The sequence below is a fragment of the Otolemur garnettii genome, unplaced genomic scaffold (assembly GCF_000181295.1).
Source record: "Otolemur garnettii isolate 467f Iridium unplaced genomic scaffold, OtoGar3 scaffold00054, whole genome shotgun sequence".
NCBI classification, from domain to species: domain Eukaryota; kingdom Metazoa; phylum Chordata; class Mammalia; order Primates; family Galagidae; genus Otolemur; species Otolemur garnettii.
Genome location: NW_003852449.1, coordinates 7319142 through 7337948, shown reverse-complemented (window position 1 = coordinate 7337948; position 18807 = coordinate 7319142).

Sequence of the window (18807 nt, the reverse complement as noted above, 5' to 3'; positions counted from 1 at the left end):
GTGAACAGTGAAGAAAGGTTTTTAATATTTTATAAAAGCCCAGAGAAGATTTTAGAAATAAAATCAAAGCAAGTTAAGTGCTCATAGGAAGGCATTGTGTCACAATTCAAAGTTCTTGAGGTTCCCCAAATAGTCGCTGTTCTCTTACCACAATTTATTTTACACAAAATGCTTCTGGGCCAAGAGAATAGTTTGCGAAGAGCTAAGGATATATATGTATATATCCTTACACATACATACATGCATATGTATTTATACACATATATGTGTTCATACTTTACTAATTCATATTATAGGATACTAACCAAATCTTATATTTCCCATAGCCATCATGGTGACGTAACATTAATGACACAGTATAATACTGCATATTTATTTATGACAAGATTTCTGTGTGGAAATACAAACTGATAATTTTAAAAAGTCACACTGAAGAGCACAGAGTTTTTAAAAAGTCATTTTATAAGCTGAATATATTGATACTAAATTAGTTATAAGTTATTCTGAGATAAACTTAGCTAAAATATCTATAAAATGATATCTAATTAAAAATGTTATAAAATGTTTCAACTTTTTAAAAATAACATATAAAATTTTTGGCCCAGAAATGCAATTTTGATGAGTTTGGAGACCATTACTTTGTATTTCAAACGTATATATACTAAAAGATAGCTATTTGTTAGCTCAGCAGTTTATTATTTTAATAAAACAATATTAAACACTGAAAAGTATATATTAACATTTTTCCACTAAGTTTAGGCAAATATTACATATGTTTTATACATGTACAAGGCATGTCACAAATGTGAAACTGAATTTCTACATTGAAAAAAAATTTTTTTTTTTTTTTGAGACAGAGTCTTAAGCTGTTGCCCTGGGTAGAGTGCTGTGGTGTTGCAGCTCACAGCAGCCTCAAACTCTTGGGCTTAAATGATTTTCTTGTCTCACCCTCCCAAGTAGCTGAAACTACAGGTGCCCACCCCGACGTCCGGCTGTTTTTCTGTTGCAGTTGTCATTGCTATTTTAGCTGACCCAGGCTGGGTGAGAACCCTCCAGTCTTGGTATATGGGGCTGGCACCCTACCTGCTGAACTATGGGTAGGGTGCTGCCATTGAAAAAAAAAAATTTAAAGATACCGTTAGGTTAGGCAGTTAGACATAAACAGGGTGGAAGGTGGATGCTATTTTGGACTGGCTTGGGTCAGGTCAGCCTGAGTTGTGATGCTAAGTCGTCATGGCATGGAGCTAATGGGAAGACCTTGAAGGTATCAGGTGATTTCCTTGAGATAGAGTCTAATCAATGTCCAGGGACTTTCTGACACAGACAGAAAGATGCAGTCATGCTGACTTAGGTTGTTTTGGGAATGTCCTGATCAGGACTTTAGGGAAGGGGCTTCCAAGAAAGAACAGATGGCATGTCAAAGGGGTCTCCAAAGATGGACCAATCAGAAGGAGGCAGAGAAACCACAAAGTAGATATTATCAAGGCCTCAATAGAAGGTCTTGGGAGCATAAGCACAGTGGAGGTAACAGTGTCCCTAAATGAACTTCCCTCATTACCACAGTAAAAATTACATCCATCAGAGCCATGACAGTTTATAAATACCATGGCAGCCCTTGGAAATTGTATCACAAGGCTAGAAAAGGGGAGGGTTCCCAATTCCTGGAATTTTCTATGCTTTTCCAAGAAAAAATGAATATTTCACCCTCTACTTAACATAAAATTAGATAATCAGCACAAAAGGAGGCATCTTGTCAAATTCAGTGTCTCCTCCACCTGTGGAGCTGACTTGCTTGTTCTTTGAAATGTACGATGCCTTCATCTTTAATAAAGTTTGGGCACTTTCCCTGCTTACACCTGCAGTTCTGCTCATTCATTCTGCCGACTCAGTACCGGTCATCGTTCTTTGGTACTGGGAACCAAGAACCTGGGAATATGGGGACCTGGCATCTGGGTCATTAAACACCTAACAATACTTAAAAGGTGTAGGAACAGAACGATCTTTCCAACAGGATTATGTGGTTCTGGAGTGAGTATAATAGAAATATTGCCTAGCAATAGCAATAGTGGAAGATGATATTAAAATTATAAATATCAAATTTTGCCTTTTTAATGATTAATAGTTTTAAATTTATGTGGGATAATTTTTCCAAACTCTAGAGAAATCTAGTCTTACTAACTTGAGAGCTCTAATGCTATCTGCCTAAAATTTCTTCCCTTACCATAGGGTTAGTCAATTAACAAGATAGACTTCTGTGAGGGCCAAAGGAAAAACTTCCCTTTCATTCTCTGAAGGTTTGCTCAAAAATCAACTCATGAAAGGCAGATTAATTGGAGAAATGGCATACTAACTTTAACATGTACACAGGGAGTATCACAGATTATCCAACCCTCCAATGGGGTACAGAACTGATAGAATATTAAGCTTCTGTATATACAAAGATAGTATGTACGAAGAGAGCATATATCTTTGTTACTGAAAGTTTGGTACTTGTTCGAATGAAGAATGAGGGCAAGCGGTTAGAGGAGAGGGAAAAAGTAGTTATTAATTTGCCAGCAAATGGGGAGGGCAGGAGACTAGCCCCTCAGAGGGCTACATCCTGCCTTAATGCAGAAAAGGAGGGCTTTTTAAGCAGGGGCTAGGAAAGGTGGCCTTGTTATGTAGATAAAACCTCAAAGATAGGTTTCTCAGAAAGAATACATGGTGAATGTTTCTTTTGGATCTTTAAAGGTATCAGACTTTAAGTTAATCTTTCCTCGGTGAGACAAAGGAAGGCCTGGCTGCATCAAGTAGATTCTTTACAGATACAAATTTTTCTTCCCCACAGATGACAGTTAGTTTGCAAGGCCACTTCTGTTTGCTAGGTCTCTGACAAGCCATCTTAAAATATGCCAAACAAATATATTTTGGTGTAAAATATTTTGATTTCTCCCACTGCTCAAATTGGATTCTCAAAACAAGATGTGGACAATGTCCCTGTTCTATTTCTGTGACAGTGGAGGGGAGGCTTAAGGTGACTAGCTCCATTTTGATTCTGACATTGTGTGGTACTGTCTTTAAGATAAAGTCTTCTGCTCGTTTCTGCGTGTAGACCAGCTAATTTTATAAACAATTTAGTACACAGTTCTGAGAAGGGACACTAAAAAGGGGGCTTCAAGGCGGGGTGGGAGGAAAATCCAGCCTGCAGACCCAGGAAGTCTGGAGAGTCCATAAGAAGGTGGGTATGGAGTAACCTAGGTAACCAATGACCAATAGAAAGAGACCATCAGTGACCAATAGAAAAGGGCCGCACTCCCTGGAGGCTCAGGGTGGCCAGTAGAGACCTGCAGGTAGTTCCAACCCGGGAGAGTATTTACATCCTGGCCGGCCTTTCTGTTTCAGTCTCTCTCTCCTTTTCTCCTGTATGAGAGGGAACCACTTCCAACTGTCTTTGGCAGTGTTCTTAACTTTCTTTGTTCTTCCTAAATAAAATCCCTCCTTCTTACCCTGAAACTTGTGTGGGTTACTTTCACTTTCTATCCTCTCTGCCTGTGCCACTCCAGTTTTATTTCCTGTCTCCACTCACTGTTGCTTTTGGTTATTGCTGGGCCTTACTTAAACTTGCTGTTTCAGTTCAGCTGAGTAATCCAAGCAGGTTAAGTGGGTTCAGGGAACTGGGACCCCCAGCCCCCCACAGTTCAACTCTAGAAGAAAGATGATAACCATCCCTTTCTCATAACTAATGCCCAGGGAGATCAGGAAAATAGACAGTATTAGAAGTCCAGCCCTCCTGGGGAGGGAGAACGAAGGTTGACCCCCATCTTGGTGCTGCCCACTTTCATTCCGTCCCAAGTGATTGGATGGAAGGAGGGATCCCCAACAGTCTGCTCCTCAGAACTTAGCATGCCAACTGCAAAGGAAACTGGAAGGCTCCCTAGCCAGTGGGCCAAGACTATTACAAGTGTACTAGTCTTGAAAGTGACTGAGAATGGCCTTAGGCTAATTATCATGTCCTTAGCTTAAATCTGCCTTGTGCTCCACACCCCGCAGTGCGCTCTCAGAGCAGCTCGTGGGAGGTCCACGTGCACAGTAAAGACTGTGGTTCCAAGGTAACGTCTGAATCACAAGATAGACATAATCCGGACGTAACCCAACGTATTCAAGCTTTTTTTTCCTTGTCACAACCATGGGGGCTCATTCACTGTCTATGAGAAATATGTCTTGCTCTGTATAGCCTATGTCTTGCTCTTGTTGCCAGAATTTCGCCACTGGGTTCTTTTGGTCTCGGAGGTTAGAAGAATGAAACCATGGACCAGACAGATCAGCAACAGGACAGAGTTTACTGACAAGCAAAGATGGGTAGAAAGATGGATAAGCAAAGGAGGGGGAACAGAAAGAACCTCTGGCAGTGGGGGGGGGGTCGAAGTGGAAAAGCCCCCCATGTCTTAAGTCTAAGGGTTTAAATCCTATCCTGCAGAGGATTGGGGGAAAGTATGGCACGATTGGCAAAGGTCTGTGGGCAGAAGATAATCCCAACATTAGCAGGGGAGTGCAGGAAGTAGGGACCTTGCAGTTTCAGCGCCAGGGAAGGGGTTAGGGTGTGTACTGAAGGAGGGACCCCCAGACAGATCCCTTCAGGCTTTGTGCATGCCCTTGCTAGGATGTAGCCTGGAAAGGTTTATGCCTAGAAAATGGGGAGTCCCTGTCTGGCCCTAAGCGGGAAACGCTCTATCGCTATTGCCTTGTAAACCAACCTTCTCTTTCTCAGTAACTTTGTTTCATGCTTGCCTTATTGTGGGTGTATGGTCATTTTCTGAGTGAAAGTTGCCATCCTTGCCCCAACACTTACCTCTCAAATTACTGGCTGTCCTACAGCAAGTGGGGTGAGCTTGAACTCAGGCATATTTTCTGGAATGGCTGTGATATTATTTGTCGCTCATAAAAAAATGTAATATAGCTCACTAAGTGTTATGTTATACTAGAGGAAGGAAAAAACCACCTTGTTATTCCATATTTTCTATATATTTAATTAAAAATCCTAACAGACTACTCTTTACATTATTTGATGTCATTAGACCCTTGTCCCTGGCAGTCACAAATAATATTAATGCATTGTTAATATCTGAGATATTACTCAGTACATATAATTTATATGTATTCATAAGAGAATAATAAAGACTAACAATTTATCAATGTAAGATCTCAAAATTGTATGAGTTGTTTAAGTATATTAATAAAAAGTAGAAATATAATGAATTTTTAATTTTTTTTCAAACAGTGAATTTTTAAAAACCTATTTAAGTTAGGTACAGAAAGTTAATAAATTACTCTGATAAATTTTCAATGGCTTCTATGGAACAAAACACATTTTCTGGTATATATCTTTTTGAAATAAATTGTGAGGTATCTTAAAAGGTCATATTCCCACCAAAAGAGACCCATTACATATTGAATTCAAGCTCCACGCGTATGTTCTTCACAAACAAACATCAAACATTTGGAAAACATATATTACGTATTATTTATGGTTATAAACAGCATCACTGGTGCCACTTTTCCATTTCCATCTCTTAAATCACACTACCTCTTAATTAATGATTCTGCTCTCATGATGCAGCATACTCATTTATTTTATGATTTATTCTTCCATGGAGATGTACTGAGAAAAAATTCTAGAAGCAAAATAAATTCAAAGGAATTATTTAGAAAAATGTTGTTTTATGTACTATATATACTGTATCGGTTTTTATCATTTTAAGTTTTACTATCTTAAAATATTTTTCTGTTCATGACAGTAATACGTGGTCACTAGAGAAATTTGACAAATACAAGTAAATATAAATATAAAAAAGTTAACCTCATCTGCCAGTAATATCTGTGAGACCTACCTTTAATATCCATCCATCCACATGTGTACATGAAAATATGCCGTTTATTATATACATATTACACACAAAGAATCATAGCATATTTTGAAAACCCAAAATAAATGCTAGAGGCAAAGATTTTAATCAGGAGAGGTTTGTTAAACCAAAGTTTGAGGGAAAACAAAAGTTACAGACAAATGTATAATTTCTAAAGAATAATTTGGGAACTCTGAATTTTAAAGGGACTTGGCGTGCAGAAGGAACAGGCGGAGAGGAGTGAGTATTGAGGCAAATGGTGACATTCTCTGTGGCTCAAGTGGCTAAGGCGCCAGCCACATACACCTAAGGTGGCAGGTTCAAATCCAGCCAGGGCCCACCAAAACAGCAATGACGGCTGCAACCAAAAAATAGCCGGGCATTGTGGCGGGAACCTGTGGTCCCAGCTACTTGGGAGGCGGAGGCAGGAGACTCGCTTGAGCCCAGGAGTTGGAGGTTGCTGTGAGCTGTGATGCCACAGCACTCTACCCAGGGGGACAGCTTGAGGCTCTGTCTCAAAAAAAAAAAAGAGACCCAGGTGATCCACATTGTATGTAAGGTAAGGTGAGTGCTCGAAAAGACAAGGGGAGAAAAGGAAGGATCAGTAGGCCCATGGCCCTGGGTAACTGGAATGACTATCTTGTCCTGTGTCTGTTCTGCACCTGGAAAGATAAACTTGTAATCACCATTAATAGTGTGGATTTGAACAGATTTTAGTTTCAGGAGATAGGCTAAGCCTACAGAAACAATGTTACAATTCGCATATTTTTTTATGGGAGATCCGCAAAGGGTTTCCTTGTGAATGATCTGTAGTAGCAGTCCTTGTGGACGTCTGAGACTTTCCACCTTTCATGAGGCTTAAGCTGATGCATAATGTTAGTAACAGTCTTCATTTGGAAAGGGAGATTGCACGGGGCGGCCTCTAGGCTTGACCTTTCCTTTTGCATAAGGAGTTGGTGGGTCTTGAGGTTTTTATTTACCTTTACATTTCCCTTCTGATCTTCAAAATCTTTCAGATGATGTACTGTTGAAGGTGTGATTTCAAGGTTGTATATTTTATCTAATCCCCCTGGTAGGAAGCTCATTTTTATGAAATTATATCCCCCAGAGGGAAGAAATTAAATCAAAAAGGACGGATGCCAAATTATAGGCAATAATAAATAAGGATAAAATTTAATAACAGATATACTATAATTTCTTCTGAAACAAGATTTTTTTCTCTCTCTAGTTTTTCGTTTTTTAAGGACAAATCCTGGTACGACCAATTTATTTGCAAAGTAAATTTTATTCTTATAATCTTTATCTGACAGTTTGCATAAAGCATAACAAGAATAATAACTGGCCATATACTTTTTTAAGTTGACTGTGCTGGAACTTTTTCATAAGGAATCCCAGAGTAGACTTTAAAGACCCTGTCCAGGCAAGTATTTGCTATCAGACTGTCCAAAAATACCTGTATGAACTGGGCAAATTACCTTTTCTCAAGGTCCTAAAATCATTTGGGATTCCAGAGCCTGTCAGAAAGTGATATAATTTACTTACCACAGATCAGGAAACCTTGTAAAGAACCAGGCCTTTCTTTCTAAAAGTCTTTTTATCAGCTCCGTAAAGTCAACTTCAATTCCTATTAATAGTTCGGGCACATCTGAAAATACACCATTCGAGTCAAAGCCTTGTTAAAATAACCAGTGACTCTTATTGTGACCTGTTATTAAAAAAAAAAAACTACTTTCTTTGCATTACTATTATTATTATTGCTTAATACTTTGTTGCAGCAATTGTCTGATTTCTTTTCTAAATGTATTTAATCTTCATTCATTCTTTATGAAGTTTTTGTTTCTAGTCATTATCTTAAACATTGTTATTGTTGGTAAATTTTAAGCCTTTTTAATTCTGTGAAGGCAAAAAGTAGAAACCTAATAATCATATGTATTTGTAAAATTAAAAAAAAATAAACAAAAAATGGATTCGTATTGAATTTACACAAGTAACTGTATTGTCATAAAGTAGGAATACTCTGAAATGGTTTCTAGTCAAGGAGGGAGAAAAATAATGATTCAACTTTTTCTTACAAAAATGGTCACTGATGTCTGGGGTGTCTTCTGCATTTATACCTGTCCTCTGTTAGATAATGTATAAGTGTGTTTCTGCCATTTATATTACTATTTTTTGTTTATTATTTTAGCAATTATATTGGAGAATTTTGTATGTGTCAGGCCATTTTAGACTTTGGGGAAATAATTGTAATGGTGTAAGATGAAGTCCTGAGAACCAAAATTTGCTTTTTAATGGAGAGATTACAGACAAAATATTATATAAATAAGCAAGAGAATTTGGATTATGAGAAGTGTGAGGCAAAAAATAAAATGCTGCAATTTTATAGATTGTAACTGGGCAGCTAGTTTAGAGTCATTAAAAGAGGACTCCAAGGAGAAGAAGCTAAAATTTCACCGTGAAAGAGAGTCCTTTGATTAAGATTTTAGCTTCTGAGAGTGTCCTGTGCTGTGTAAGACATAAACCTAATATAAGCCCATAGCAGTTTTTACTCAGGAGATTAAAACTTTGTCAGGAGGGCAGAAATAATTTAAGAAAAATCTGGGTGGGCAAAAGCACAGGAGCCTGAAAGGAAACCCTAAAATAAATAAAGGAAAGCAGAGTGCAGCAAGGCCAGGGAAGACAGATTCCAGCTGCCTCCAATTCCTCTCAGAGCTGACGTTCAGCAAAACTTGAAGCATCAACATAGTGTGATTTGTAGAGTTTCTATTCATTTCAGCCATTTATAAGATGTATGGCAACAGTGCCTGGACAGTGGTCTGCTTCATGCATGACATTAATAGTAACAGCTACAGGAATCCTACATATGCTGTCTCCACTGCTGCTGCTGCGGCGACCACCTGGTACCCTTGGCATAGATATTTTTCTTGCTGTTTTGAGCTATAGCAAAAGCTTTTGTCTAAATGGAAGGAAAACAAATCTTACACTTAGTGAAAAAATTTTTCACTTAAGAAATACCTACCTTTCAAATTCAAGTGTCTGTATAATATGCAGACATTTCTTTCTTCATGGCAGTATTGAGATGCTGAATTCAAAATCAATGTAGGCTATGGACAGCTAGTAGTCTGAGAGCTTCTTATGGAAAAGGCATTATAGCTAATACAATTTTTAATTTCTTCACATTTAAAACAGCACTTAGTATGAAACCAAAGCCTAATATACATTTCCTAAGAGAATTATCGAAATGTTATATAATGTAATGAAACAAAGACACAAATGTCTTTGTTCTTTGGGATCAATTGTTCTTTCGGAGATCTGGTTATGCATAGCTGAGGACCAGAGCTATTGCCTCATAACAGGTAGAGGAATTTTCCAGTAGGTAGAATAATTCATGTAGTATGCCACATACAGATATTGTACAGCAATAATCCTATCACATTATTCACCATAGCAAAATGTTTTCTGTCATGTAAATCTTGTGAAGCCTCATCTGAAAAGATTAGTTTTGAAATTATCAAAACATTTTGTTGTATCCTCATTTCTACCTGGTCATAAGCAATTCTAAGAGATTCAATATTGGTCAAATAACTATCCAGTTTTTACATATAAAATGATGCTAATACAACTAGTTCTATTTGATAGACGTTCGATTCCGTATCTTTCACGTATGTATGTTTTCCGTGTGTGTGTGTTTTGTGTAGATGTGTATCTCTAGTTACTGTAGAAAGAGAGGCAAAAATTAATAACTCATAGCAAACTAACGAATAACTGAGAGAGCTGAATTACACTTACAAAACATGTGTATGTAAGTGTTAGGAAAAAGAGATAATAAAACTAAGTAAATGTTGTTTTCTTATAGTGATTTATTCCCTTAGTCTGGTAGGGGCTGTGCATTTTTAAAAATATGAGAGTCTAACTACGTGAATGCACAGATGTAGCCAATGCTTCAGAGAAGGTCTGTTAGAAAGCATAGGAATGTTCAGTCAAAGGGTGAATGACGTGAAACTACATTTGCATAGACACTAGGGTTTTATGACAAAGTTTCTTTGTGATCTGTGCTCTCAGATATCTAGGGGAGAAATTTTAAGTTTTTCCATTTTCTGAATGGGAGGCCGAAAGTTCTATGGCCAGAAGTTATCCCACCATGAAAATTTTTCCTCCTTTTCAATCACAATATTAAGTGAAAATTCTTTTGTGGTAGACCAATTAGTTTAGTCTTAATTTCATGGCATATTAGCTTACTTTGGAATGGGGGGAGATTGACCTAGACTTTCTATTCAAAGTGAGGTCTATCAGTAAAGTTCAGAGTGTCAGTGAACCTTAGTAGACAAATCAACCTTTATTTCAGAAATATTTAATAGAAATTTAGTATTTCCTTTATTATAATGTTAAATATAAGCCCAAGTACTAAAAATAGCACTTGTGACTTTATCATCAGTAAAACATTCTATATTCTTTGTAGTACATTATAGTTGTTACAGTTGGAACTGTAATGCTACAACATTACAGTTGTTAAACTACCGTCTGTGGTTTCCACTCTTTTGAAATCACACAGGTCATTAGTCACAAGTTCTTCTTGTTATTTAATACATTGATAAAGAAGCATGGTTATATTTGCATTAAATGTCGTTACTTATATTTCAATGTATGATTTTTTCAAACCCATCTAACTTATTTTATGCATTTAAAAATGGTTATTCTGAAAAGGGGTCCATAAGCTTCCCCAGACTGCCAAAGTTGTCTGTCCTTGGCACTAAAAGTATCTCATGGGGCTACGATGAAGATTATATAAGATGATACTAGCTCATTATATATTTTTAATTTATTAAAAAGTGAACAAAACAACTAAGGATTCTCTAATCTATGTACACCTCTCCATTTCCCCCACTACGAACCAGTTCTAAGCTGCTATCATCTTCCCTACAGCTACTGTTTTGGTTTTTAGGTGACGTCACGCCTTCATTCATATTTAAATTATCTATATAATTCAGCCATGATAACGTGTTGTTTTTCCAGAACAAAATTCTGGTTATTATAGAGTTTTGCTTTGTGTTTTGACACGTAAAGAGCTTGGAAGTTATCACCCTGCCTAGCAATAAGAAAAAAGATGAGTAAGTTGAAAATTAATGACTTTTGTGAGATCTGTCAGAGAATCAAGGTCAGGGGGCAAACTGATGGCACAGCAACTGGACAGACAGCTGAGTATAGAAAATCACAGCTCACCAGGAACTGGGACTTTTGGAGCCAGAAAGAGGTAAGAATAGTTAAATGGCAGTTGATTAAGTGCTAGAGCTTGAACATGGACCAGCTTGAGAGTTGAAATCTTGTGAAGGGTTCCAAGTTTAAGATGAAGGAGGCCCCCATACATTTATGGATTTTACCTTCAGCTGGCTTATCAGGTTCTTGTAGTGAAAATCAGAGAGAAACTCCTCTCATTTGACCAAGAGGAGGGGAAAAAGTAATCATTTTGAAACATGCCAGGAGAAAGTTATCATATTGAAACAAACCCATAACATTCTCCGCAACAAAGGCCAGACTGTGGAAGGAAAAGGCTGCGTCAGTTTTTTTTTTTAGTTCATGAACTCATCCTAGAAAATGCATCAGAGTCTTATCTGATGTGGGGAAAGGGAATTTAGCCAACTCTAGGCCCATGTAGCTTTCCTGTCCAACCTAAGCTGAGGGGAAAAAAAGGTAATTATTTGTGAAGGTCATAGTCCAGGGGTGTGGGATTCAGAGGGTCATACACAGCGTCCTCGCCTTGTTGACAGCACATTACCACTGTCATCACTGGGCTCCTGTATAACAACAGTGACTTAGACCTGAAAGAACTGCAGGGCTCAGGTCTCCTTTATGAGGAGTTTCTAGGGAAACATAACATGACAGGGGAGACAAAAATAAGGGCACTGATGGAAAGTGAAGCCTCTGATATGAACAGCTGGAGCAAACGGCAGACATAGGCTACCTCCTAGCCATGTACATTGATAGACTGAACGCACTGGACAAAACAAGTGATGGTCTTGAAGATACGTTAATATAACGTTCCAAACTGAGGCACAACAAGAAAATAGGATTACAAATTTGGCATAGAATAATCAAGAACTATGGGGTAATTATGAAAACATAACGTGCCTTTCTTACACATAAAAAAGAGACAAGAATGAGAAGGGAGCAGAAGAAATAGATTTGAAACAGAAATGGTTCAGCATGTTCCAGAATTAAAGACAAAAATCTAACCACCAATCCAGGAATCTCAAAGAACTCCAAGTAAGATAGATAACAACCCCCCACCCCCCCATCTATGCATGTATTCAAAGTACATGAAACCAAAGAGAAAGAGAGAGAAGAGAACATTTTAAAAGAAAGTAAAGAAGGAAACAAGTTTACCTGTTGTGTTTACTGATTAATTTTGTGTGTCAATTTGCCTTGGCCTGGGGTGTCTAGGTACTGGGTCAGACATTGTTCAGAGCGTTCTGTGAGGGTTTTCTTGGATCATATTAACATTGAACCTTTTAACTGTGAATAACATCTAGAGGTGTTCAAGGAAAGTGTTCACTGGTGCGTACGATGCCTTTAGGCGTTCAGTAGATGTTGACTATAAGATGATTTGTTCATTTGGTGTGAACAAGTCCTGTAGGCCTTGTTCATTTTGCAAACACAAACTTGATGGCAGAGTTACTGTTATGCCATCTGACTTGAGTGTGTCAGCAGCAGACAGTTCATTCTCAATACTTTTCACAGTTGTGCCTGAAATAATTTGTATAGAGAGTGGAAACCGAAACCACGTTGGGTGAATTATTTTGATTAATGAGAAACAAAGCATGTCCAGTAGTGTGCCTCGTGTCCCAGCTGTTGTTGGGACCCCCTGCATGCCTCAACTGGCACATTTGTTTCTGGGTTAAAGTGTTAAATGGTCGAGTAGGTAAAGCAGATTACTCTCCATAATGTGGGCAGGCCTCACGCAACCCTCAAAGGCTGGAAGGGGACAAAAAAGCTACTTCTCCCTTGGTTAAGAAAGGACTTTTTTCTTCCTGACAGCTTTTCAGCACTTTCTGGTGTTAGACCCGCCGTTCTTAGGACTAGAACTGTGGCACCAGCTCTCCTGGTCTCTGGCTTGTCAGCCCTACACCCACAGATGAGGTGACACACTTCCTGTGATAAATCTCTGTATCACAATGAATGTACATTATACATAACGAATATATCTTTCATACATATTTAGTGTGATATATACTCTATATACATATATACTCATACACAGACACATATATCCTATTAATTCTTTTTCTGGAGAATAATGACTAGTATAGAAGAATAAGACTAAGAATTACATTAAACATCTCTTTGGAAACTATGCAAGCAAGAAGGTGGAGTGAAATATTTAAATTTTATTTATTTATTTTTGTGGCACTTTGCCTGGGGCTGGGTTTGAACCCACCACCCTTGGTACATGGGGCTGGCTGGCATTCTACTCACTGAGCCACAGGCGCCACCCTAAACTTTAGAAGACAAAAAAATCTACCAGTGTAGAATTTTGTATTCACAGAAACCATCTTGTAAAAGGGAAGGACTGAAAAAAAGTTTTCTCAGCTAAAAAGGGAGCAGACTTGTCATTATTATATCTCCATGGCAAGAAATTTTACAAGTTCTTTGGAGAGAAGAGAGTGTTATAGGTCAGAAGCTAGGTTCTTAAATTAGCTCAATCATTTCTCCTTGCTTTTTGGAGTGATGATGAAAATCCCCAGTATACCTGCATGGCCCTGAACACACTCTCTGATGCCCAGCTGGCCTCTCCCAGGATCACACCCTGTGACAGTCTCTCACGTCCAAGCTCTTTCTTCTTCCACACAACTTCTTGCCTGAAAGAATGGACGCCAATACCCATGTTTCTCTCCTATCTTCCAGCAAACTCCTGAATAGTCTTTAGCAATCAGCTCAATCATTTCTTCTTCAGATAAGCCAGCCCCGTCCTCCTTTACTAAGTAAAAATTTACTCGAGTGCACTGTCATGGCAACACGTACTTCCATTGCAAGGTACTATACATGGTTAATGCTTTTTTTCTTCCCAATGGACTGTTAATTACCTAAGAAAAGGGGCAGTCTAAAATAATGCACCATTATATCACCAGTCCTCAGCTCAATTTCTGATACTCAGTGTATGCCTTAACACATATTTGTTGGATTAATCAATCTACATATCAATTAATTAATGTATTACTTATTACTAAAATGTTTCAAGGACTTGGCAAATGGTATCCATTCACAGATTGTTATAACATTATAGAATCATCTTAGAAACTTTTAGTAACCTTCTGTATTATTCAGAGTTGTCCAGAGAAAAACATTGCCAGTAGGAGAGCCTACTGGAAAGGCAGAGATTATGAGGAATAGGCTCACGTGATTATGGAGACCAGGGAATTCCATGTCTTCTGTTTGCAAACTGGAGACCCAGGAAAGGCAGTGGTGTAGTTCCAGACTGAGGTCAAAGGCCTGAGGACAACTGACTATGTGAATTCTAGCCCAAGTCCAAATGCCAAAGAGAGGGAGAGGTGGTGATGTAAGTCTCAGTCTCAAGGCAAGCGAAGGTGATGTTCAGATGGCCAGACAGAAAGATAATTACTTCTTCCCTCACCTTTTTGTTCTATTCAGCCTCTCAGTGGATGGGGTGAAGTCCAGCCACATTGGGGAGGGCAATCTGTTTTACGTAGCTTATAGATTCCAATGCTAATCTCCTCCAAAAATAACTTTACAGCCACACCCCAAAATAATGTTGGGCCAGATATCTGGGCATCCTATGGCCCAGTCAATTAGCACATAAAATTAATCACCATTACTATATAGGTCTATTATCTGTTTAAAATGAAAAATTACAGCATGAGGACTCACTAAATGTGTCAGTCCTTTATTGATTTTTGTTTCATCTATAGATCATTTTAAAAATTAAAAATTTTCCTCAGGGATTATAAAAATTAGTAAATTCCTTGTGAGATGTCCAGATTCCTACTATTTATTTACAAAAGTAGTAGACAGATTGGCGACATAGCATTTATATGCTCACATAGCAGCTGTGGCTTTACTTTGCCAAGTCCCCAAAGCTCCCTGTTGTCAACCTGCTCATTTAATTACTGCTTCTGTCTTGAGAGGCATTTTATGTTATAACCCTTAATTTAAAGCTTTATAAAAGTGGATTATTCCTCAGTAATTTTGAGCTATGGATGATGCCATGAGTTTTTTGATAATCTTGCCTAAGACAGATAATGATCGATTTTTTTGTACCATAATAAATACCATAGGTGGGGTATATTGGCTTATCCCTGTAATCCTAGCACTCTGGAAGGCTAAGGCGGGAAGATCTCTTGAGTTCTGGAGTTTGAGATCAGTCTGAGGAAAAGTGAGACCCTGTTTTTACTAAAAATAGAAAAATTAACCAGGCATAGGAGCTGATGCCTCTAGTCCCAGCTACTCCAGAGACTGAGGCAGAAGGATCACTTGGACCGAGGCATTTGAGGTTGCTGTGAGCTAGGCTGATGGCTGAGGCATTTAAGGTTGCTGTGAGCTAGGCTGATGGCTGAGGCATTTGATGTTGCTGTGAGCTACGCTGATGGCAGCACCCTAGCATGGAACAACAGAGTGAGACTGTCTCAACAAAAAATAATTTAATGATTAGAATTTGAATGCCAGTCTTGTTTTCTAACAAATAAGTAGCAAAGAAAATCCATAGTATCACCAATGAATGGCTCTGCTCATAGTCAGGAGAATAAAAGTTTTTTCCTCACTTCTATAGAACTCTACAGGTAAAAACCATTTTCCTGTATATATGAAAGGAAAATAATATGTCTGGCTCAGTTTGAAATACTCTATAATGCTTGGCACAGTGCCTGCATATGGGACATATTTAATAAACATTTGTTACATAATAAATAAAGGAAATAACATATTCAGTGATTTCTAGTAGTAGAAAAATATTTGGGGGTTAGAAAGTCAGCTTCAGTTATTTTCAAAAGCTCTCTGATCAGTGTGTTCGTAATGCTGTCATCATTACCGGTAGAATAAAGTAACTTTTAAAAATGCCTGAATAAAATTGTGGAGATTTGATTCTCTGAAAAATACATGCTCTTCCACCTTTAAAATAGTAATTTTCCATTTTAAAACCACATAAAGGAAAACATGTAGTTTCAGACATTGCTTTTAAAGGAGCCACATAAGTACCTGGTATTTAGAACTGATTGGCCAGTTAAGTATTTTCAAATGTCTGAGCTTTCAAACTCTTGAAAAGCTAGTTGCATTCATGGTAGGGGCCCCAACTCCAGCATGGAGGGAATGCATCACCTTAATGGAGGGTTAGAAGCTTACTTGAGTCAGGACTTCAGAAAAACAAAGGAAGAGAGCATTTGAATAGGAGTCCCAGAACTAATGATTTGAGCTCTGTGATTAAGTTTCCTACTACAGATGGACTATTATATAAAAATCTATCCCTCTTAAAGCTCTTCAGTCTGCTACAAATATCACAAGTGGTTGAAAGCAAATGAAATGATAAAACAGAAGACTGTTCTTACTTTGTTCCTCGTATTGGAACAAACTAGAACTACGTGGGAGATCCAAACAAATTGCATGTCTGGATTCCGTCTGTAGAGATGCTGGTTTGACGGACCTGTGTTTCATCCTGGTCATAGAGGTTTTCTTTTTCAGACTGTCCCAGATTATTTCTATGTGTAAACAAGTTTGAGAACCACCATTCTAGCTCATGACTTTTTTTTATTATTTTTTGAGACAGAGTCTCCCTATGTCACCCTGGTGTCACAGTTTACAGCAACCTCAAACTCTTGAACTTAAGCAATTCTCTTGCCTCAGCCTCCCAAGTAGCTGGGACTATAGGCACCTGCCACAAAGCCCAGTTATTTGTTGTTGTTGTGGTTGTCATTGTTGTTTGGCAAACCAGGCTGGGTTTGAACCCACCAGCCCCAGTGTATGTGGACGGCACCCTAACTGCTGAGCTACAGGCACTGAGTCATAGCTCATGATTCTAAAAAGTCCATAAATATTATCTTCTATAACTTTTTTCTCTTACTTGCATTGCAAGATGCTTACCTTGCTTCAGATTTCATGGATTCATAGAATATGAATATATAGGTTTATATCAAGAATGGTCCAGGTAAAGGCAGCTTCAGACCTGATGTTGGCAACATCTAGCTCTATCTGTATTTTTTTGACTATCCATTTTTTTCAACTCCTGAGAGACAGAGAAAGAAAGTGATCTTTTACTTCTGTCATTTTCAAATATCTATAGTGAAATATCTGGAATATATCCATAGCTTTCAGTTTCATATATTATTTGAAACTATAATTTTGTTCCAGTTAAAATAACAACATCAGAAAAAGAAAATATTCTTTTGGCTTACTTTAAGTATTTCCTCACTAAACTTTCAACAGCTTGTATTACAATCACCACAGTGTCTAACTTTAAATATTCTATTTACAGGGTTTTATTCAATTGAAAAAAGCATTTTAAACACTCTGAGCCTCCCTTACACGCAGAGAAACAAGAGTCCCTGAGCAATAATAGAGAATAAAAATTCTCCAACCTCTCAAGGACATTTTATCCTCATGACTGTTGCTTCTCATGATAGCAATTATAATATGATAGCCCCCCTTTGACCAGTTTTCAGATTTGAAAAAGATTCAATACAGTTTGAACTATAGACCTCTATGGAAGGCCCTGTTTTACTTTTGAAACTCACTTTTACCAGATAGAATGGAAAACTGAAATGAGGCATCATTCTAGAGCAGTATTCCCCAACCAGAAACATCAGCATCGTAAGAAAACTCCACAGGCCCCACCACAGACTGGCTAAATCAGAATCTCTGGGAATCTTGCTCAACAGTCTGTGTTGTAACAAGCTTCCAAGTGATTCTGATGCATGTTATAGTTGTAAGTTCTATTCTGAAGGGAATATGGCCCTGTGGTACCCCAATAAACTAAATGCAATCCATGTCAGAGTAAGGGAAGGCACAGGTAGATATGCTTCTGTGGCTCTGATGACTCTCTGGATTTGTGAGGTCTAAAAGGAAACATTTATGCAGTGTAAAGGAAAAGCCAGTATGACTGAGATTAAAGGGTTAAACTAAGCTGCTCCACCCCGAGTGTGTAATGGTGTTACTCAGCAAGTAACATGGGGTTCATGTTTCTGTGCCATGAAAGGATTGTTTTGAGGTTGGATCCAATATGAAATTTAATCTATCAAAAGGAATTGATTTATAATCTCATCCTTTGCTGCAACTCCATCAGAACACACAGGAAACTGGCCAGGAGCATAAACATGTCTCAGAGAGACAGAGAACAGAATACCACAGTGCTAGTAGCCTCGTAGACAGAATTTCCAAGAAATAAGTCACTGAGAAAAGGCATTTTCAGAGTGCGCAGGAGGAAAAGTTACGTGCATGAGTACTGTGAAAGGGAAGACGGGTAAGTCGACAGAGTAAGTCGCACTCAGGAAATGGAGCCAGCGAGGAGCTCATAGTTACACCCACAACCCCTTGCAAAAACAAACAAATGAAATCAGCAACACAAAACAAAAACAGAAGCTCAAGGGCCTCCTTTTAGTGTCTATGGAAAGCTCTTAGTCTATAATCTAGGGATGGCTAAAGGACTAAATGTTTTCTGAAAATAGGATGTCAGATGATTAGTCACATTTGTTCCCTGAAAGAAAAGAACAGAGACCCTTTCCACGTGTTGCTACATGGTTTTGTCAATTTCTAATTTAGAGTGTTAGTCATTGTAGCTAACAGCTGTTTTTTTTTTCTTTTTGGTAATCCGATTTGCACATCTTCAACTATTTGAATAGATTTTGTAACCAAAAATGACGCAGTGAATCCAGTGAAAAATAAAATTGAGTCCTGAATTAGAAAAAATAGTATTTAATATTCTTTCAAATAC